A 23,481-nucleotide genomic window follows, 5' to 3' on the forward strand; every position below is an offset into this window, starting at 1 on the left:
CATTTTTTCACCTAATCTTGATGACACTTACAGGTAATGATCAGTAACCCAATGCCACTTGCCTCACCAAATTTCGTTCTTCTAGGTTAAACCGTTCGTTGGCAGTAACAGTTTTAATTTTTAGGTTTCACTCGGTTTTCTTGTATATGGATACATGTAGTTGGAACACTAAATCCAACACGGTTTGTGCTAGCTCTTTGAAACTTGACACAATAAGGTAGTTCCAAGTTCTATCTCTATGGTTTGTTCCCTATTGATGTAGCCCTAAGCAGAGACTGGCGCAAATCACTTTCAAGTAAAGTGGTTGCTAAGCTTCCAAAAAACTTCGAGTTTCCTGAAATCTCAGCACACATTTTCTTCACCCAATCTTGATGACACTTACAGGTAATCATCAGTACCCCAATCTCACTTGGCTCACCAAATTTCGTTCTTCTATGTTAAACCGTTCGTCGGCAGGAACCGTTTTAATTTTTGGGCTTCACTCTGTTTTCTCCTATATGGATACATGCAGTTGGAACTCTAAATCAAACACGGTTTGTGCTAGCTCTTTGAAACTTGACACAATAAAGTAGTTCCAAGTTCTATCTCTATGGTTTGTTTCCTATTCATGTAGCCCTAAGCAGAGACTGGCGCAAATCACTTTCATGGAAAGGGGTTGCCAAGCTTCCAAAAAACTACGAGTTTCCTGAAATATCAGCACACATTTTTTCACCCAATCTTGATGACACTTTCAGGTAATGATCAGTACACCAATCCCACTTGGCTCACCAAATTTCGTTCTCCTAGGTTAAACCGTTCATTGGCAGTAACAGTTTTAATTTTTAGGTTTCACTCTGTTTTTTCCTATATGGATACATATACTTGGAAGTCTAAATCAAACACGGTTTGTGTTAGCTCTTTGAAACTTGACACAATAAAGTAGTTCCACGTTCTATCTCTATGGTTTGTTTCCTATTAATGTAGCCCTAAGCACAGACTGGCGCAAATCACTTTCATGGAAAGGGGTTGCCAAGCTTCCAAAAAGTAAGAGTTTCCTGAAATCTCAACACACATTTTTTTACCCAATCTTGATGGCACATTCAGGTTATGATCAGTACCCCAATCCCACTTGGCTCACCAAATTTCGTTCTTCTAGGTTATACTGTTCGTTGGCAGTACCTGTTTTAATTTTTAGGTTTCACTCTGTTTTCCCCTATATGGATACATGTAGTTGGAACTCTAAATCAAACACGGTTTGTGCTAGCTCTTTGAAACTTGACAAAATAAAGTAGTTCCAAGTTCTATCTCTATGGTTTGTTTCCTATTGCTGTAGCCCTAAGCAGAGCCTGGCGCAAATCACTTTCATGGAAAGGGTTTGCCGAGCTTCCAAAAAGTACGAGGTTCCTGAAATCTCAGCACACATTTTTTCAACCTATCTTGATGACACTTTCAGGTAATGATCAGCACCCCAATCCCACTTGGCTCACCAAATTTCGTTCTTCTACGTTAAACCGTTCGTTGGCAGTAACAGTTTTAATTTTTAGGCTTCACTCTGTTTTCTCCTATATGGATACATGTAGTTGGAACTCTAAATCAGACACGGTTTGTGCTAGCTCTTTGAAACTTGACACAATAAAGTAGTTCCAAGTTCTATCTCTATGGTTTGTTTCCTATGGGTGTAGCCCTAAGCAGAGACTGACGTAAATCACTTTCATGGAAAGGGGTTGCCAAGCTTCCAAAAAACTACGAGTTTCCTGAAATCTCAGCACACATTTTTTCCCCAATCTTGATGACACTTTCAGGTAATGATCAGTACCCCAATCCCACTTGGCTCACCTAATTTCGTTCTTCTAGGTTAAACCGTTCGTTGGCAGTAACAGTTTTAATTTTTAGGTTTCACTCTGTTTTCTCCTACATGGATACATGTAGTTGGAACTCTAAATCAAATACGGTTTGTGCTAGCTCTTTGAAACTTGACACAATAAAGTAGTTCCAAGTTCTATCTCTATGGTTTGTTTCCTATTGATGTAGCCCTAAGCAGAGACTGGCGCAAATCACTTTTTTGGAAAGGGGTTGCCAAGCTTCCAAAAAACGACGAGTTTCCTGAAATCTCAGCACACATTTTTTCACTCAATCTTGATGACACTTTCAGGTAATGATCAGTACCCCAATCCCACTTGGCTCCGTCATTTTCGTTCTTCTAGGTTAAACCGTTCGTTGGCAGTAACAGTTTTAATTTTTAGGCTTCACTCTGTTTTCTCCTATAAGGATACATGTAGTTGGAACTCTAAATCAAACACGGTTTGTGCTAGCTCTTTGAAACTTGACACAATAAATTAGTTCCAAGTTCTATCTCTATGGTATGTTTCCAATTGATGTAGACCTAAGCAGAGACTGGCGCAAATCACTTTAATGGAAACGGGTTGCCAAGCTTCCAAAAAAAATACGAGTATCCTGCAATCTCAGCACACATTTTTTCCCAGAATCTTGATGACACTTTCAGGTAATGATCAGGACCCCAATCCCACTTGACTCACCAAATTTCGTTCTTCTAGGTTAAACCGTTCGTTCGCTTTAACAGTTTTAATTTTTAGGCTTCAGTCTGTTTTCTCCTATATGGATACATGTAGTTGGAACTCTAAATCAAACACGGTTTTTGCTAGCTCTTTGAAACTTGACACAATAAAGTAGTTCCAAGTTCTATCTCTTTGGTTTGTTTCCTATTGATGTAGCCCTAAGCAGAGACTGGCGCAAATCACTTTCATTGAAAGGGGTTGCCAAGCTTCCAAAAAACTACGAGTTTCCTGAAATGTCAGCACACTTTTTTTTTCACCCAATCTTGATGACACTTTCAGGTAATGATCAGTACCCCAATCCCACTAGGCTCACCAAATTTCGTTCTTCTAGGCTAAACCGTTCGTTGGCAGTAACAGTTTTAATTTTTAGGCTTCACTCTGTTTTCTCCTGTATGGATACATGTACTTGGGACTCTAAATCAAACACGGTTTGTGCTAGCTCTTTGAAACTTGACACAATAAAGTAGTTCCAAGTTCTATCTCTATGGTTTGTTTCCTATTAATGTAGCCCTAAGCACAGACCGGCGCAAATCACTTTCATGGATAGGGGTTGCCAAGCTTCCAAAAACTACGGGTTTCCTGAAATCTCAGCATACATTTTTTCACCCAATCTTCATGACACTTTCAGGTAATGATCAGTACCCCAATCCCACTTGGCTCACCAAATTTCGTTCTTCGAGGTTATACTGTTCGTTGGCAGTAACTGTTTTAATTTTTAGGTTTCACTCTGTTTTCCCCTATATGGATACATATATTTGGAACTCTAAATCAAACACGGTTTGTGCTAGCTCTTTGAAACTTGACAAAATAAAGTAGTTCCAAGTTCTCTCTCTATGGTTTGTTTCCTATTGCTGTAGCCCTAAGCAGAGCCTGGCGCAAATCACTTTCATGGAAAGGGTTTGCCGAGCTTCCAAAAAGTACGAGGTTCCTGAAATCTCAGCACACATTTTTTTAACCTATCTTGATGACACTTTCAGGTAATGATCAGCACCCCAATCCCACTTGGCTCACCAAATTTCGTTCTTCTACGTTAAACCGTTCGTTGGCAGTAACAGTTTTAATTTTTAGGCTTCACTCTGTTTTCTCCTATATGGATACATGTAGTTGGAACTCTAAATCAGACACGGTTTGTGCTAGCTCTTTGAAACTTGACACAATAAAGTAGTTCCAAGTTCTATCTCTATGGTTTGTTTCCTATGGGTGTAGCCCTAAGCAGAGACTGACGTAAATTACTTTCATGGAAAGGGGTTGCCAAGCTTCCAAAAAACTACGAGTTTCCTGAAATCTCAGCACACATTTTTTCCCCAATCTTGATGACACTTTCAGGTAATGATCAGTACCCCAATCCCACTTGGCTCACCTAATTTCGTTCTTCTAGGTTAAACCGTTCGTTGGCAGTAACAGTTTTAATTTTTAGGTTTCACTCTGTTTTCTCCTATAAGGATACATGTAGTTGGAACTCTAAATCAAACACGGTTTGTGCTAGCTCTTTGAAACTTGACACAATAAAGTAGTTCCAAGTTCTATCTCTATGGTTTGTTTCCTATTGATGTAGCCCTAAGCAGAGACTGGCGCAAATCACTTTCATGGAAAGGGGTTGCCAAGCTTCCAAAAAACGACGAGTTTCCTGAAATCTCAGCACACATTTTTTCACTCAATCTTGATGACACTTTCAGGTAATGATCAGTACCCCAATCCCACTTGGCTCTGTCATTTTCGTTCTTCTAGGTTAAACCGTTCGTTGGCAGTAACAGTTTTAAATTTTAGTTTTCATTCTGTTTTCTCCTATATGGATACATGTAGTTGGAACTCTAAATCAAAGACGGTTTGTGCTAGCTCTTTGAAACTTGACACAATAAAGAAGTTCCAAGTTCTATCTCTATGGTTTGTTTCCTATTGATGTAGCCCTAAGCAAAGACTGGCGCAAATCACTTTAATGGAAAGGGGTTGACAAACTTCCAAAAAAAATACGAGTTTCCTGCAATCTGAGCACACATTTTTTCCCAGAATCTTGATAACACTTTCAGGTAATGATCAGGACCCCAATCCCACTTGGCTCACCTAATTTCGTTCTTCTAGGTTAAACCGTTCGTTGGCAGTAACAGTTTTAATTTTTAGGTTTCACTCTGTTTTCTCCTATATGGATACATGTAGTTGGAACTCTAAATCAAACACGGTTTGTGCTAGCTCTTTGAAACTTGACACAATAAAGTAGTTCCAAGTTCTATCTCTATGGTTTGTTTCCTATTCATGTAGCCCTAGGCAGAGACTGGCGCATATCACTTTCATTGAAAGGGGTTGCCAAGCTTCCAAAAAACTACGAGTTTCCTGAAATCTCAGCACACATTTTTTCACCCAATCTTGATGGCACTTACAGGTAATGATCAGTACCCCAATTCCACTTGGCTCACCAAATTTCGTTCTTCTAGGTTAAACCGTTCGTTGGCAGTTACAGTTTTAATTTTTAGGTTTCACTCTGTTTTCTCCTATAAGGATACATGTATTTGGAACTCTAAATAAAAAAAACGGTTTGTGCTAGCTCTTTGAAACTTGACACAATAAAGAAGTTCCAAGTTCTATCTCTATGCTTTGTTTCCTATTGATGTAGCCCTAAGCAAAGACTGGGGCAAATCACTTTCATGGAAAGGGGTTGCCAAACTTCCAAAAAACTTCGAGTTTCCTGAAATCTCAGCACACATTTTTTCAACCTATCTTGATGACACTTTCAGGTAATGATCAGGACCCCAATCCCACTTGGCTCACCTAATTTCGTTCTTCTAGGTTAAACCGTTCGTTGGCAGTAACAGTTTTAATTTTTAGGCTTCACTCTGTTTTCTCCTATAAGGATACATGTAGTTGGAACTCTAAATCATACACGGTTTGTGCTAGCTCTTTGAAACTTGACACAATAAATTAGTTCCAAGTTCTATCTCTATGGTATGTTTCCTATTGATGTAGACCTAAGCAGAGACTGGCGCAAATCACTTTAATGGAAACGGGTTGCCAAGCTTCCAAAAAAAATACGAGTATCCTGCAATCTCAGCACACATTTTTTCCCAGAATCATGATGACACTTTCAGGTAATGATCAGGACCCCAATCCCAGTTGACTCACCAAATTTCGTTCTTCTAGGTTAAACCGTTCGTTGGCAGTAACAGTTTTAATTTTTAGGCTTCAGTCTGTTTTCTCCTATATGGATACATGTAGTTGGAACTCTAAATCAAACACGGTTTTTGCTAGCTCTTTGAAACTTGACACAATAAAGTAGTTCCAAGTTCTATCTCTTTAGTTTGTTTCCTATTGATGTAGCCCTAAGCAGAGACTGGCGCAAATCACTTTCATGGAAAGGGGTTGCCAAGCTTCCAAAAAACTACGAGTTTCCTGAAATCTCAGCACACTTTTTTTTTCACCCAATCTTGATGACACTTTCAGGTAATGATCAGTACCCCAATCCCACTAGGCTCACCAAATTTCGTTCTTCTAGGTTAAACCGTTCGTTGGCAGTAACAGTTTTAATTTTTAGGCTTCACTCTGTTTTCTCCTATACGGATACACATACTTGGAAATCTAAATCAAACACGGTTTGTGCTAGATCTTTGAAACTTGACACAATAAAGTAGTTCCAAGTTCTATCTCTATGGTTTGTTTCCTATTAATGTAGCCCTAAGCACAGACCGGCGCAAATCACTTTCATGGATAGGGGTTGCCAAGCTTCCAAAAACTACGTGTTTCCTGAAATCTCAGCATACATTTTTTCACCCAATCTTGATGACACTTTCAGGTAATGATCAGTACCCCAATCCCACTTGGCTCACCAAATTTCGTTCTTCTAGGTTATACTGTTCATTGGCAGTAACTGTTTTAATTTTTAGGTTTCACTCTGTTTTCTCCTATATGGATACATGTAGTTGGAACTCTAAATCAAATACGGTTTGTGCTAGCTCTTTGAAACTTGACACAATAAAGTAGTTCCAAGTTCTATCTCTATGGTTTGTTTCCTATTAATGTAGCCCTAAGCAGAGACTGGCGCAAATCACTTTCATGGAAAGGGATTGCCAAGCTTCCAAAAAACTACGAGTTTCCTGAAATCTCAGCACACATTTTTTCACCCAATCTTGATGACACTGTCAGGTAATGATCAGTACCCCAATGCCACTTGGCTCACCAAATTTCGTTCGTCTAGGTTAAACCGTTCGTTGGCAGTAACAGTTTTAATTTTTAGGTTTCACTCTGTTTTCTCCTATATGGATACATGTATTTGTAACTCTAAATAAAACACGGTTTGTGATAGCTCTTTGAAACTTGACACAATAAAGTAGTTCCAAGTTCTATCTCTATGGTTTGTTCCCTATTGATGTAGCCCTAAGCAGAGACTGACGCAAATCACTTACATGGAAAGGGGTTGCCAAGCTTCCAAAAAGTACGAGTTTCCTGAAATCTCAGCACACATTCTTTCACCCTATCTTGATGACACTTTCAAGTAATGATCAGTACCACAATCCCACTTGGCTCAGCAAAATTCGTTCTTCTAGGTTAAACCGTTCGTTGGTAGTAACAGTTTTAATTTTTAGGCTTCACTCTGTTTTCTCCTATATGGATACATGTAGTTGGAACTCTAAATCAAACACGGTTTGTGCTAGCTCTTTGAAACTTGACACACTAAAGTAGTTCCAAGTTCTATCTCTATGGTTTGTTTCCTATTGATGTAGCCCTAAGGAGAGACCAGCGCAAATCACTTTCATGGAAAGGGGTTGCCAAGCTTCCAAAAAACTACGAGTTCCCTGAAATCTCAGCACACATTTTTTCCCAAAATCTTGATGACACTTACAGGTAATGATCATACCGCAATGCCACTTGGCTCACCAAATTTCGTTCTTCTAGGTTAAACCGTTCGTTGGCAGTAACAGTTCAAATTTTTAGGTTTCACTCTGTTTTCTCGTATATGGATACATGTAGTTGGAACTCAAAATCAAACACGGTTTGTGCTAGCTCTTTGAAACTTGACACAATAAAGTAGTTCCAAGTTCTATCTCTATGGTTTGTTTCCTATTAATGTAGCCCTAAGCACAGACCGGCGCAAATCACTTTCATGGAAAGAGGTTGCCAAGCTTCCAAAAAGTAGGAGTTTCCTGAAATCTCAGCACACATTTTTTCACCCAATCTTGATGGCACTTTCAGGTAATGATCAGTACCCCAATCCCACTTGGCACACCAAATTTCGTTCTTCTAAGTTAAACCCTTGTTTGGCAGTAACAGTTTTAGATGTTAGGTTTCACTCTGTTTTCTCCTATATGGATACATGTAGTTGGAAGTCTAAATCAAACACGGTTTGTGCTAGCTCTTTGAAACTTGACACAATAAAGTAGTTCCAAGTTCTATCTCTATGGTTTGTTTGCTATTGATGTAGCCCTAAGCAAAGACTGGCGCTAATCACTTTCATGGAAAGTTGTTGCGATGCTTCCAAAAATCTACGAGTTTCCTGAAATCTCAGCACACATTTTTTCACCCAAACTTGATGGCACTTACAGGTAATGATCAGGACCCCAATGCCACTTGGCTCACCAAATTTCGTTCTTCTAGGTTAAACCGTTCGTTGGCAGTAACAGTTTTAATTTTTAGGTTTCACTCTGTTTTCTCCTATATGGATACATGTAGTTGGAACTCTAAATCAAACACGGTTTGTGCTAGCTCTTTGAAACTTGACACAATAAAGTAGTTCCAAGTTCTATCTCTATGGTTTGTTTTCTATTGATGTAGCCCTAAGCAAAGACTGGCGCAAATCACTTTCATGGAAAGGGGTTGCCAAGCTTCCAAAAAACTACGAGTTTCCTGAAATCTCAGCACACATTTTTTTCCCAGAATCTTGATGACACTTTCAGGTAATGATCAGGACCGCAATCACACTTGGCTCACCAAATTTCGTTCTTCTAGGTTAAACCATTCGATGGCAGTAACAGTTTTAATTTTTAGGTTTCACTCTGTTTTCTCCTATATGGATACATGTAGTTGGAAGTCTAAATCAAGCACGGTTTGTGCTAGCTCTTTGAAACTTGACACAATAAAGTAGTTCCAAGTTCTATCTCTATGGTTTGTTCCCTATTGATATAGCCCTAAGCAGAGACTGGCGCAAATCACATTCATGGAAAGGCGTTGCCAAACTTCCAAAAAACTTCGAGTTTCCTGAAATCTCAGCACACATTTTTTCACCCTATCTTGATGACACTTTCAGGTAATGATCAGTACCCCATTCCCACTTGGCTCACCTTATTTCGTTCTTCTAGGTTAAACCGTTCGTTGGCAGTAACAGTTTGAATTTTTAGGCTTCACTCTGTTTTCTCCTATAAGGATACATGTAGTTGGAACTCTAAATCAAACACGGTTTATGCTAGCTCTTTGAAACTTGACACAATAAAGTAGTTCCAAGTTCTATCTCTATGGTTTGTTTCCTATTGATGTAGACCTAAGCAGAAACTGGCGCAAATCACTTTAATGGAAAGGGGTTGCCAAGCTTCCAAAAAACTCCGAGTTTCCTGAAATCTCAGCACACATTTTTTCACCCAATCTTGATGACACTTTCAGGTAATGATCAGTACCCCAATCCCACTTGGCACACCAAATTTCGTTCTTCTAAGTTAAACCCTTGTTTGGCAGTAACAGTTTTAGATGTTAGGTTTCACTGTGTTTTCTCCTATATGGATACATGTAGTTGGAAGTCTAAATCAAACACGGTTTGTGCTAGCTCTTTGAAACTTGACACAATAAAGTAGTTCCAAGTTCTATCTCTATGGTTTGTTTGCTATTGATGTAGCCCTAAGCAAAGACTGGCGCTAATCACTTTCATGGAAAGTTGTTGCGATGCTTCCAAAAATCTACGAGTTTCCTGAAATCTCAGCACACATTTTTTCACCCAAACTTGATGGCACTTACAGGTAATGATCAGTACCCCAATGCCACTTGGCTCACCAAATTTCGTTCTTCTAGGTTAAACCGTTCGTTGGCAGTAACAGTTTTAATTTTTAGGTTTCACTCTGTTTTCTCCTATATGGATACATGTAGTTGGAACTCTAAATCAAACACGGTTTGTGCTAGCTCTTTGAAACTTGACACAATAAAGTAGTTCCAAGTTCTATCTCTATGGTTTGTTTTCTATTGATGTAGCCCTAAGCAAAGACTGGCGCAAATCACTTTCATGGAAAGGGGTTGCCAAGCTTCCAAAAAACTACGAGTTTCCTGAAATCTCAGCACACATTTTTTCACCCAATCTTGATGGCATTTACATGTAATGATCAGTACCCCAATGCCACTTGGCTCACCAAATTTCGATCTTCTAGGTTAAACCGTTCATTGACAGTAACAGTTTTAATTTTTAGGTTTCACTATGTTTTCTCCTATATGGATACATGTAGTTGGAACTCTAAATCAAACACGGTTTGTGCTAGCTCTATGAAACTTGACACAATAAAGTAGTTCCAAGTCCTATCTCTATGGTTTGTTTCCTATTGATGTAGACCTAAGCAGAGACTGGCGCAAATCACTTTCTTGGAAAGGGGTTGCCAAGCTTCCAAAAAACTACGAGTTTCCTGAAATCTCAGCACACATTTTTTTCCAGAATCTTGATGACACTTTCAGGTAATGATCAGGACCGCAATCACACTTGGCTCACCAAATTTCGTTCTTCTAGGTTAAACTGTTCGTTGGCAGTAACAGTTTTAATTTTTAGGTTTCACTCTGTTTTCTCCTCTATGGATACATGTAGTTGGAAGTCTAAATCAAGCACGGTTTGTGCTAGCTCTTTGAAACTTTACACAATAAAGTAGTTCCAAGTTCTATCTCTATGGTTTGTTCCCTATTGATATAGCCCTAAGCAGAGACTGGCGCAAATCACATTCATGGAAAGGCGTTGCCAAACTTCCAAAAAACTTCGAGATTCCTGAAATCTCAGCACACATTTTTTCACCCAATATTGATGGCACTTACAGGTAATGATCAGTACCCCAATGCCACTTGGCTCACCAAATTTCGTTCTTCTAGGTTAAACCGTTTGTTGGCAGTAACAGTTTTAATTTTTAGGTTTCACTCTGTTTTCTCCTATATGGATACATGTAGTTGGAACTCTAAATCAAACACAGTTTGTGCTAGCTCTTTGAAACTTGACGCAATAAAGTAGTTCCAAGTTCTATCTCTATGGTTTGTTTTCTATTGATGTAGCCCTAAGCAAAGACTGGCGCAAATCACTTTCATGGAAAGGGGTTGCGATGCTTCCAAAAAAATACGAGTTTCCTGAAATCTCAGCACACATTTTTTCACCTAATCTTGATGACACTTACAGGTAATGATCAGTACCCCAATCCTACTTGGCTCAAAGAATTTTGTTCTTCTAGGTTAAACCGTTCGTTGGCAGTAACAGTTTTAATTTTTAGGTTTCACTCGGTTTTCTCGTATATGGATACATGTAGTTGGAACTCTAAATCAAACACGGTTTGTGCTAGCTCTTTGAAACTTGACACAATAAAGTAGTTCCAAGTTCTATCTCTATGGTTTGTTCCCTATTGATGTAGCCCTAAGCAGAGACTGGCGCAAATCACTTTCAGGGAAAGGGGTTGCCAAGCTTCCAAAAAACATCGAGTTTCCTGAAATCTCAGCACACTTTTTTTTCACCCAATCTTGATGACACTTACAGGTAATGATCAGTACCCCAATGCCACTTGGCTCACCAAATTTCGTTCTTCTAGGTTAAACCGTTCGTTGGCTATAACAGTTTTAATTTTTAGGTTTCACTCTGTTTTCTCCTATATGGATACATGTAGTTGGAAGTCTAAACCAAACACGGTTTGTGCTAGCTCCTTAAAACTTGACACAATAAAGAAGTTCCAAGTTCTATCTCTATGGTTTGTTTCCTATTGATGTAGCCCTAAGCAAAGACTGGCGCAAATCACTTTCATGGACATGGGTTGCCAAACTTCCAAAAAACATCGAGTTTCCTGAAATCTCAGCACACATTTTTTCACCCTATCTTGATGACACTTTCAGGTAATGATCAGGACCCCAATCCCACTTGTCTCACCTAATTTCGTTCTTATATGTTAAACCATTCGTTGGCAGTAACAGTTTTAATTTTTAGGCTTCATTCTGTTTTCTCCTATATGGATACATGTAGTTGGAACTCTAAATCAAATACGGTTTGTGCTAGCTCTTTGAAACTTGACACAATAAAGTAGTTCCAAGTTCTATCTCTATGGTTTGTTTCCTATTGATGTAGCCCTAAGCAGAGACTGGCGCAAATCACTTTTTTGGAAAGGGGTTGCCAAGCTTCCAAAAAACGACGAGTTTCCTGAAATCTCAGCACACATTTTTTCACTCAATCTTGATGACACTTTCAGGTAATGATCAGTACCCCAATCCCACTTGGCTCCGTCATTTTCGTTCTTCTAGGTTAAACCGTTCGTTGGCAGTAACAGTTTTAATTTTTAGGCTTCACTCTGTTTTCTCCTATAAGGATACATGTAGTTGGAACTCTAAATCAAACACGGTTTGTGCTAGCTCTTTGAAACTTGACACAATAAATTAGTTCCAAGTTCTATCTCTATGGTATGTTTCCAATTGATGTAGACCTAAGCAGAGACTGGCGCAAATCACTTTAATGGAAACGGGTTGCCAAGCTTCCAAAAAAAATACGAGTATCCTGCAATCTCAGCACACATTTTTTCCCAGAATCTTGATGACACTTTCAGGTAATGATCAGGACCCCAATCCCACTTGACTCACCAAATTTCGTTCTTCTAGGTTAAACCGTTCGTTCGCTTTAACAGTTTTAATTTTTAGGCTTCAGTCTGTTTTCTCCTATATGGATACATGTAGTTGGAACTCTAAATCAAACACGGTTTTTGCTAGCTCTTTGAAACTTGACACAATAAAGTAGTTCCAAGTTCTATCTCTTTGGTTTGTTTCCTATTGATGTAGCCCTAAGCAGAGACTGGCGCAAATCACTTTCATTGAAAGGGGTTGCCAAGCTTCCAAAAAACTACGAGTTTCCTGAAATGTCAGCACACTTTTTTTTTCACCCAATCTTGATGACACTTTCAGGTAATGATCAGTACCCCAATCCCACTAGGCTCACCAAATTTCGTTCTTCTAGGCTAAACCGTTCGTTGGCAGTAACAGTTTTAATTTTTAGGCTTCACTCTGTTTTCTCCTGTATGGATACATGTACTTGGGACTCTAAATCAAACACGGTTTGTGCTAGCTCTTTGAAACTTGACACAATAAAGTAGTTCCAAGTTCTATCTCTATGGTTTGTTTCCTATTAATGTAGCCCTAAGCACAGACCGGCGCAAATCACTTTCATGGATAGGGGTTGCCAAGCTTCCAAAAACTACGGGTTTCCTGAAATCTCAGCATACATTTTTTCACCCAATCTTCATGACACTTTCAGGTAATGATCAGTACCCCAATCCCACTTGGCTCACCAAATTTCGTTCTTCGAGGTTATACTGTTCGTTGGCAGTAACTGTTTTAATTTTTAGGTTTCACTCTGTTTTCCCCTATATGGATACATATATTTGGAACTCTAAATCAAACACGGTTTGTGCTAGCTCTTTGAAACTTGACAAAATAAAGTAGTTCCAAGTTCTCTCTCTATGGTTTGTTTCCTATTGCTGTAGCCCTAAGCAGAGCCTGGCGCAAATCACTTTCATGGAAAGGGTTTGCCGAGCTTCCAAAAAGTACGAGGTTCCTGAAATCTCAGCACACATTTTTTTAACCTATCTTGATGACACTTTCAGGTAATGATCAGCACCCCAATCCCACTTGGCTCACCAAATTTCGTTCTTCTACGTTAAACCGTTCGTTGGCAGTAACAGTTTTAATTTTTAGGCTTCACTCTGTTTTCTCCTATATGGATACATGTAGTTGGAACTCTAAATCAGACACGGTTTGTGCTAGCTCTTTGAAACTTGACACAATAAAGTAGTTCCAAGTTCTATCTCTATGGTTTGTTTCCTATGGGTGTAGCCCTAAGCAGAGACTGACGTAAATTACTTTCATGGAAAGGGGTTGCCAAGCTTCCAAAAAACTACGAGTTTCCTGAAATCTCAGCACACATTTTTTCCCCAATCTTGATGACACTTTCAGGTAATGATCAGTACCCCAATCCCACTTGGCTCACCTAATTTCGTTCTTCTAGGTTAAACCGTTCGTTGGCAGTAACAGTTTTAATTTTTAGGTTTCACTCTGTTTTCTCCTACATGGATACATGTAGTTGGAACTCTAAATCAAACACGGTTTGTGCTAGCTCTTTGAAACTTGACACAATAAAGTAGTTCCAAGTTCTATCTCTATGGTTTGTTTCCTATTGATGTAGCCCTAAGCAGAGACTGGCGCAAATCACTTTCATGGAAAGGGGTTGCCAAGCTTCCAAAAAACGACGAGTTTCCTGAAATCTCAGCACACATTTTTTCACTCAATCTTGATGACACTTTCAGGTAATGATCAGTACCCCAATCCCACTTGGCTCTGTCATTTTCGTTCTTCTAGGTTAAACCGTTCGTTGGCAGTAACAGTTTTAAATTTTAGTTTTCATTCTGTTTTCTCCTATATGGATACATGTAGTTGGAACTCTAAATCAAAGACGGTTTGTGCTAGCTCTTTGAAACTTGACACAATAAAGAAGTTCCAAGTTCTATCTTTATGGTTTGTTTCCTATTGATGTAGCCCTAAGCAAAGACTGGCGCAAATCACTTTAATGGAAAGGGGTTGACAAACTTCCAAAAAAAATACGAGTTTCCTGCAATCTGAGCACACATTTTTTCCCAGAATCTTGATAACACTTTCAGGTAATGATCAGGACCCCAATCCCACTTGGCTCACCTAATTTCGTTCTTCTAGGTTAAACCGTTCGTTGGCAGTAACAGTTTTAATTTTTAGGTTTCACTCTGTTTTCTCGTATATGGATACATGTAGTTGGAACTCTAAATCAAACACGGTTTGTGCTAGCTCTTTGAAACTTGACACAATAAAGTAGTTCCAAGTTCTATCTCTATGGTTTGTTTCCTATTCATGTAGCCCTAGGCAGAGACTGGCGCATATCACTTTCATTGAAAGGGGTTGCCAAGCTTCCAAAAAACTACGAGTTTCCTGAAATCTCAGCACACATTTTTTCACCCAATCTTGATGGCACTTACAGGTAATGATCAGTACCCCAATGCCACTTGGCTCACCAAATTTCGTTCTTCTAGGTTAAACCGTTCGTTGGCAGTTACAGTTTTAATTTTTAGGTTTCACTCTGTTTTCTCCTATAAGGATACATGTATTTGGAACTCTAAATAAAAAAAACGGTTTGTGCTAGCTCTTTGAAACTTGACACAATAAAGAAGTTCCAAGTTCTATCTCTATGCTTTGTTTCCTATTGATGTAGCCCTAAGCAAAGACTGGGGCAAATCACTTTCATGGAAAGGGGTTGCCAAACTTCCAAAAAACTTCGAGTTTCCTGAAATCTCAGCACACATTTTTTCAACCTATCTTGATGACACTTTCAGGTAATGATCAGGACCCCAATCCCACTTGGCTCACCTAATTTCGTTCTTCTAGGTTAAACCGTTCGTTGGCAGTAACAGTTTTAATTTTTAGGCTTCACTCTGTTTTCTCCTATAAGGATACATGTAGTTGGAACTCTAAATCATACACGGTTTGTGCTAGCTCTTTGAAACTTGACACAATAAATTAGTTCCAAGTTCTATCTCTATGGTATGTTTCCTATTGATGTAGACCTAAGCAGAGACTGGCGCAAATCACTTTAATGGAAACGGGTTGCCAAGCTTCCAAAAAAAATACGAGTATCCTGCAATCTCAGCACACATTTTTTCCCAGAATCATGATGACACTTTCAGGTAATGATCAGGACCCCAATCCCAGTTGACTCACCAAATTTCGTTCTTCTAGGTTAAACCGTTCGTTGGCAGTAACAGTTTTAATTTTTAGGCTTCAGTCTGTTTTCTCCTATATGGATACATGTAGTTGGAACTCTAAATCAAACACGGTTTTTGCTAGCTCTTTGAAACTTGACACAATAAAGTAGTTCCAAGTTCTATCTCTTTAGTTTGTTTCCTATTGATGTAGCCCTAAGCAGAGACTGGCGCAAATCACTTTCATGGAAAGGGGTTGCCAAGCTTCCAAAAAACTACGAGTTTCCTGAAATCTCAGCACACTTTTTTTTTCACCCAATCTTGATGACACTTTCAGGTAATGATCAGTACCCCAATCCCACTAGGCTCACCAAATTTCGTTCTTCTAGGTTAAACCGTTCGTTGGCAGTAACAGTTTTAATTTTTAGGCTTCACTCTGTTTTCTCCTATAAGGATACACATACTTGGAAATCTAAATCAAACACGGTTTGTGCTAGATCTTTGAAACTTGACACAATAAAGTAGTTCCAAGTTCTATCTCTATGGTTTGTTTCCTATTAATGTAGCCCTAAGCACAGACCGGCGCAAATCACTTTCATGGATAGGGGTTGCCAAGCTTCCAAAAACTACGTGTTTCCTGAAATCTCAGCATACATTTTTTCACCCAATCTTGATGACACTTTCAGGTAATGATCAGTACCCCAATCCCACTTGGCTCACCAAATTTCGTTCTTCTAGGTTATACTGTTCATTGGCAGTAACTGTTTTAATTTTTAGGTTTCACTCTGTTTTCTCCTATATGGATACATGTAGTTGGAACTCTAAATCAAATACGGTTTGTGCTAGCTCTTTGAAACTTGACACAATAAAGTAGTTCCAAGTTCTATCTCTATGGTTTGTTTCCTATTAATGTAGCCCTAAGCAGAGACTGGCGCAAATCACTTTCATGGAAAGGGATTGCCAAGCTTCCAAAAAACTACGAGTTTCCTGAAATCTCAGCACACATTTTTTCACCCAATCTTGATGACACTGTCAGGTAATGATCAGTACCCCAATGCCACTTGGCTCACCAAATTTCGTTCTTCTAGGTTAAACCGTTCGTTGGCAGTAACAGTTTTAATTTTTAGGTTTCACTCTGTTTTCTCCTATATGGATACATGTATTTGTAACTCTAAATAAAACACGGTTTGTGATAGCTCTTTGAAACTTGACACAATAAAGTAGTTCCAAGTTCTATCTCTATGGTTTGTTCCCTATTGATGTAGCCCTAAGCAGAGACTGACGCAAATCACTTACATGGAAAGGGGTTGCCAAGCTTCCAAAAAGTACGAGTTTCCTGAAATCTCAGCACACATTCTTTCACCCTATCTTGATGACACTTTCAAGTAATGATCAGTACCACAATCCCACTTGGCTCAGCAAAATTCGTTCTTCTAGGTTAAACCGTTCGTTGGTAGTAACAGTTTTAATTTTTAGGCTTCACTCTGTTTTCTCCTATATGGATACATGTAGTTGGAACTCTAAATCAAACACGGTTTGTGCTAGCTCTTTGAAACTTGACACACTAAAGTAGTTCCAAGTTCTATCTCTATGGTTTGTTTCCTATTGATGTAGCCCTAAGGAGAGACCAGCGCAAATCACTTTCATGGAAAGGGGTTGCCAAGCTTCCAAAAAACTACGAGTTCCCTGAAATCTCAGCACACATTTTTTCCCAAAATCTTGATGACACTTACAGGTAATGATCATACCGCAATGCCACTTGGCTCACCAAATTTCGTTCTTCTAGGTTAAACCGTTCGTTGGCAGTAACAGTTCAAATTTTTAGGTTTCACTCTGTTTTCTCGTATATGGATACATGTAGTTGGAACTCAAAATCAAACACGGTTTGTGCTAGCTCTTTGAAACTTGACACAATAAAGTAGTTCCAAGTTCTATCTCTATGGTTTGTTTCCTATTAATGTAGCCCTAAGCACAGACCGGCGCAAATCACTTTCATGGAAAGAGGTTGCCAAGCTTCCAAAAAGTAGGAGTTTCCTGAAATCTCAGCACACATTTTTTCACCCAATCTTGATGGCACTTTCAGGTAATGATCAGTACCCCAATCCCACTTGGCACACCAAATTTCGTTCTTCTAAGTTAAACCCTTGTTTGGCAGTAACAGTTTTAGATGTTAGGTTTCACTCTGTTTTCTCCTATAAGGATACATGTAGTTGGAACTCTAAATCAAACACGGTTTATGCTAGCTCTTTGAAACTTGACACAATAAAGTAGTTCCAAGTTCTATCTCTATGGTTTGTTTCCTATTGATGTAGACCTAAGCAGAAACTGGCGCAAATCACTTTAATGGAAAGGGGTTGCCAAGCTTCCAAAAAACTCCGAGTTTCCTGAAATATCAGCACACATTTTTTCACCCAATCTTGATGACACTTTCAGGTAATGATCAGTACCCCAATCCCACTTGGCACACCAAATTTCGTTCTTCTAAGTTAAACCCTTGTTTGGCAGTAACAGTTTTAGATGTTAGGTTTCACTCTGTTTTCTCCTATATGGATACATGTAGTTGGAAGTCTAAATCAAACACGGTTTGTGCTAGCTCTTTGAAACTTGACACAATAAAGTAGTTCCAAGTTCTATCTCTATGGTTTGTTTGCTATTGATGTAGCCCTAAGCAAAGACTGGCGCTAATCACTTTCATGGAAAGTTGTTGCGATGCTTCCAAAAATCTACGAGTTTCCTGAAATCTCAGCACACATTTTTTCACCCAAACTTGATGGCACTTACAGGTAATGATCAGTACCCCAATGCCACTTGGCTCACCAAATTTCGTTCTTCTAGGTTAAACCGTTCGTTGGCAGTAACAGTTTTAATTTTTAGGTTTCACTCTGTTTTCTCCTATATGGATACATGTAGTTGGAACTCTAAATCAAACACGGTTTGTGCTAGCTCTTTGAAACTTGACACAATAAAGTAGTTCCAAGTTCTATCTCTATGGTTTGTTTTCTATTGATGTAGCCCTAAGCAAAGACTGGCGCAAATCACTTTCATGGAAAGGGGTTGCCAAGCTTCCAAAAAACTACGAGTTTCCTGAAATCTCAGCACACATTTTTTCACCCAATCTTGATGGCACTTACATGTAATGATCAGTACCCCAATGCCACTTGGCTCAGCAAATTTCGATCTTCTAGGTTAAACCGTTCATTGACAGTAACAGTTTTAATTTTTAGGTTTCACTATGTTTTCTCCTATATGGATACATGTAGTTGGAACTCTAAATCAAACACGGTTTGTGCTAGCTCTATGAAACTTGACACAATAAAGTAGTTCCAAGTCCTATCTCTATGGTTTGTTTCCTATTGATGTAGACCTAAGCAGAGACTGGCGCAAATCACTTTCTTGGAAAGGGGTTGCCAAGCTTCCAAAAAACTACGAGTTTCCTGAAATCTCAGCACACATTTTTTTCCAGAATCTTGATGACACTTTCAGGTAATGATCAGGACCGCAATCACACTTGGCTCACCAAATTTCGTTCTTCTAGGTTAAACTGTTCGTTGGCAGTAACAGTTTTAATTTTTAGGTTTCACTCTGTTTTCTCCTCTATGGATACATGTAGTTGGAAGTCTAAATCAAGCACGGTTTGTGCTAGCTCTTTGAAACTTTACACAATAAAGTAGTTCCAAGTTCTATCTCTATGGTTTGTTCCCTATTGATATAGCCCTAAGCAGAGACTGGCGCAAATCACATTCATGGAAAGGCGTTGCCAAACTTCCAAAAAACTTCGAGATTCCTGAAATCTCAGCACACATTTTTTCACCCAATCTTGATGACACTTTCAGGTAATGATCAGTACCCCAATACCACTTGGCTCTCCAGATATCGTTCTTCTAGGTTAAACCGTTCGTTGCCAGTAAGAGTTTTAATTTTTGGTTTCACTCTGTTTTCTCCTATATGGATACATGTAGTTGGAACTCTAAATCAAACACGGTTTTTGCTAGCTCTTTGAAACTTGACACAATAAAGTAGTTCCAAGTTCTATCTCTATGGTTTGTTTCCTATTCATGTAGCCCTAGGCAGAGACTGGCGCATATCACTTTCATGGAAAGGGGTTGCCAAGCTTCCAAAAAACTACGAGTTTCCTGAAATCTCAGCACACATTTTTTCACCCAATCTTGATGGCACTTACAGGTAATGATCAGTACCCCAATGCCACTTGGCTCACCAAATTTCGTTCTTCTAGGTTAAACCGTTCGTTGGCTGTAACAGTTTAAATTTTTAGGTTTCACTCTGTTTTCTCCTATATGGATACATGTAGTTGGAACTCTAAATCAAACATGGTTTGTGCTAGCTCTTTGAAACTTGACACAATAAAGTAGTTCCAAGTTCTATCTCTTTGGTTTGTTTGCTATTGATGTAGCCCTAAGCAAAGACTGGCGCAAATCACTTTCATGGAAAGGGGTTGCCAAGCTTCAAAAAAACTACGAGTTTCCTGAAATCTCAGCACACATTTTTTCACCCAATCTTGATGGCACTTACATGTAATGATCAGTACCCCAATGCCACTTGGCTCACCAAATTTCGTTCTGCTAGGTTAAACCGTTCATTGGCAGTAACAGTTTTAATTTTTAGGTTTCACTCTGTTTTCTCCTATATGGATAAATGTAGTTGGAACTCTAAATCAAACACGGTTTGTGCTAGCACTTTGAAACTTGACACAATAAAGTAGTTCCAAGTTCTATCTCTATAGTTTGTTTCCTATTGATGTATCCCTAAGCAGAGACTGGCGCAAATCACTTTCATGGAAAGGGGTTGCCAAGCTTCCAAAAAACTACGAGTTTCCTGAAATCTCAGCACACATTTTTTTCCCAGAATCTTGATGACACTTTCAGGTAATGATCAGGACCGCAATCACACTTGGCTCACCAAATTTCGTTCTTCTAGGTTAAACCATTCGATGGCAGTAACAGTTTTAATTTTTAGGTTTCACTCTGTTTTCTCCTATATGGATACATGTAGTTGGAAGTCTAAATCAAGCACGGTTTGTGCTAGCTCTTTGAAACTTGACACAATAAAGTAGTTCCAAGTTCTATCTCTATGGTTTGTTCCCTATTGATATAGCCCTAAGCAGAGACTGGCGCAAATCACATTCATGGAAAGGCATTGCCAAACTACCAAAAACCTTCGAATTTCCTGAAATCTCAGCACACATTTTTTCACCCAATCTTGATGGCACTTACATGTAATGATCAGTACCCCAATGCCACTTGGCTCACCAAATTTCGTTCTTCTAGGTTAAACCGTTCGTTGGCAGTAACAGTTTTAATTTTTAGGTTTCACTCTGTTTTCTCCTATATGGATACATGTAGTTGGAAGTCTAAATCAAACACGGTTTGTGCTAGCTCTTTGAAACTTGACACAATAAAGTAGTTCCAAGTTCTATCTCTATGGTTTGTTTGCTATTGATGTAGCCCTAAGCAAAGACTGGCGCTAATCACTTTCATGGAAAGTTGTTGAGATGCTTCCAAAAATCTACGAGTTTCCTGAAATCTCAGCACACATTTTTTCACCCAAACTTGATGGCACTTACAGGTAATGATCAGTACCCCAATGCCACTTGGCTCACCAAATTTCGTTCTTCTAGGTTAAACCGTTCGTTGGCAGTAACAGTTTTAATTTTTAGGTTTCACTCTGTTTTCTCCTATATGGATACATGTAGTTGGAACTCTAAATCAAACACGGTTTGTGCTAGCTCTTTGAAACTTGACACAATAAAGTAGTTCCAAGTTCTATCTCTTTGGTTTGTTTCCTATTGATGTAGCCCTAAGCAGACACTGGCGCAAATCAGTTTCATGGAAAGGGGTTGCCAAGCTTCCAAAAAACTACGAGTTTCCTGAAATCTCAGCACACATTTTTTCACCCAATCTTGATGACACTTTCAGGTAATGATCAGGACCCCAATCCCACTTGGCTCACCAAATATCGTTCTTCTAAATTAAACCCTTGGTTGGCAGTAACAGTTTCAAATTTTTGGTTTCACTCTGTTTCCTCTTATTTGGATACATGTAGTTGGAACTCTAAATCAAACAGGGTTTGTGCTAGCTCTTTGAAAATTGACACAATAAAGTAGTTCCAAGTTCTATCTCTATGGTTTGTTTCCTATTGATGTAGCCCTAAGCAAAGACTGGCGCAAATCACTTTCATGGAAATGGGTTGCCAAACTTCCAAAAAACTTCGAGTTTCCTGAAATCTCAGCACACATTTTTTCACCCAATCTTGATGGCACTTACAGGTAATGATCAGTACCCCAATGCCACTTGGCTCACCAAATTTTGTTCTTCTAGGTTAAACCGTTCGTTGGCAGTAACAGTTTAAATTTTTAGGTTTCACTCTGTTTTCTCCTATATGGATACATGTAGTTGGAACTCTAAATCAAACATGGTTTGTGCTAGCTCTTTGAAACTTGACACAATAAAGTAGTTTCAAGTTCTATCTCTATGGTTTGTTTTCTATTGATGTAGCCCTAAGCAAAGACTGGCGCAAACCACTTTCATGGAAAGGGGTTGCCAAGCTTCCAAAAAACTACGAGTTTCCTGAAATCTCAGCACACATTTTTTCACCCAATCTTGATGGCACTTACAGGTAATGATCAGTACCCCAATGCCACTTGGCTCACCAAATTTCGTTCTGCTATGTTAAACCGTTCGTTGGCAGTAACAGTTTTAATTTTTAGGTTTCACTCTGTTTTCTCCTATATGGATACATGTAGTTGGAACTCTAAATCAAACACGGTTTGTGCTAGCTCTTTGAAACTTGACACAATAAAGTAGTTCCAAGTTCTATCTCTGTGGTTTGTTTCCTATTGATGTAGCCCTAAGCAAAGACTGGCGCAAATCACTTTCATGGAAATGGGTTGCCAAACTTCCAAAAAACTTCGAGTTTCCTGAAATCTCAGCACATATTTTTTCACCTTATCTTGATGACACTTTCAGGTAATGATCAGGACCCCAATCCTACTTGGCTCACCGAATTTTGTTCTTCTAGGTTAAACCGTTCGTTGGCAGTAACAGTTTTAATTTTAGGCTTCACTCTGTTTTCTCCTATAAGGATACACGTAATTGGAACTCTAAATCAAACACGGTTTGTGCTAGCTCTTTGAAACTTGACACAATAAAGTAGTTCTAAGTTCTATCTCTATGGTTTGTTTCCTATTGATGTAGACCAAAGCAGAGACTGGCGCAAATCACTTTCATGGAAAGGGGTTGCCAAGCTTCCAAAAAACTACGAGTTTCCTGAAATCTAAGCACACATTTTTTCCCAGCATCTTGATGACACTTTCAGGTAATGATCAGGACGCCAATCCCACTTGGCTCACCAAATTTCATTCTTCTAGTTTTAACCGTTCGTTGGCAGTAACAGTTTTAATTTTTAGGTTTCACTCTGTTTTCTCCTATATGGATACATGTAGTTGGAACTCTAAATCAAACACGGTTTTTGCTAGCTCTTTGAAACCTGACACAATAAAGTAGTTCCAAGTTCTATCTCTATGGTTTGTTTCCTATTGATGTTACCCTAAGCAAAGACTGGTGCAAATCTCTTTCATGGAAACGGGTTGCTAAACTTCCAAAAAACTTCGAGTTTCCTGAAATCTCAGCACACATTTTTTCACCCTATCTTGATGACACTTTCAGGTTATGATCAGTACCCCATTCCAACTTGGCTCACCTTATTTCGTTCTTCTAGGTTAAACCGTTCGTTGGCAGTAACAGTTTGAATTTTTAGGCTTCACTCTGTTTTCTCCTATAAGGATACATGTAGTTGGAACTCTAAATCAAACACGGTTTATGCTAGCTCTTTGAAACTTGACACAATAAAGTAGTTCCAAGTTCTATCTCTATGGTTTGTTTCCTATTGATGTAGACCTAAGCAGAAACTGGCGCAAATCACTTTAATGGAAAGGGGTTGCCAAGCTTCCAAAAAACTCCGAGTTTCCTGAAATCTCAGCACACATTTTTTCACCCAATCTTGATGACACT

This window comes from Spermophilus citellus (assembly GCF_964194105.1).
Source record: "Spermophilus citellus genome assembly, chromosome: 2".
Lineage (NCBI taxonomy): Eukaryota > Metazoa > Chordata > Mammalia > Rodentia > Sciuridae > Spermophilus > Spermophilus citellus.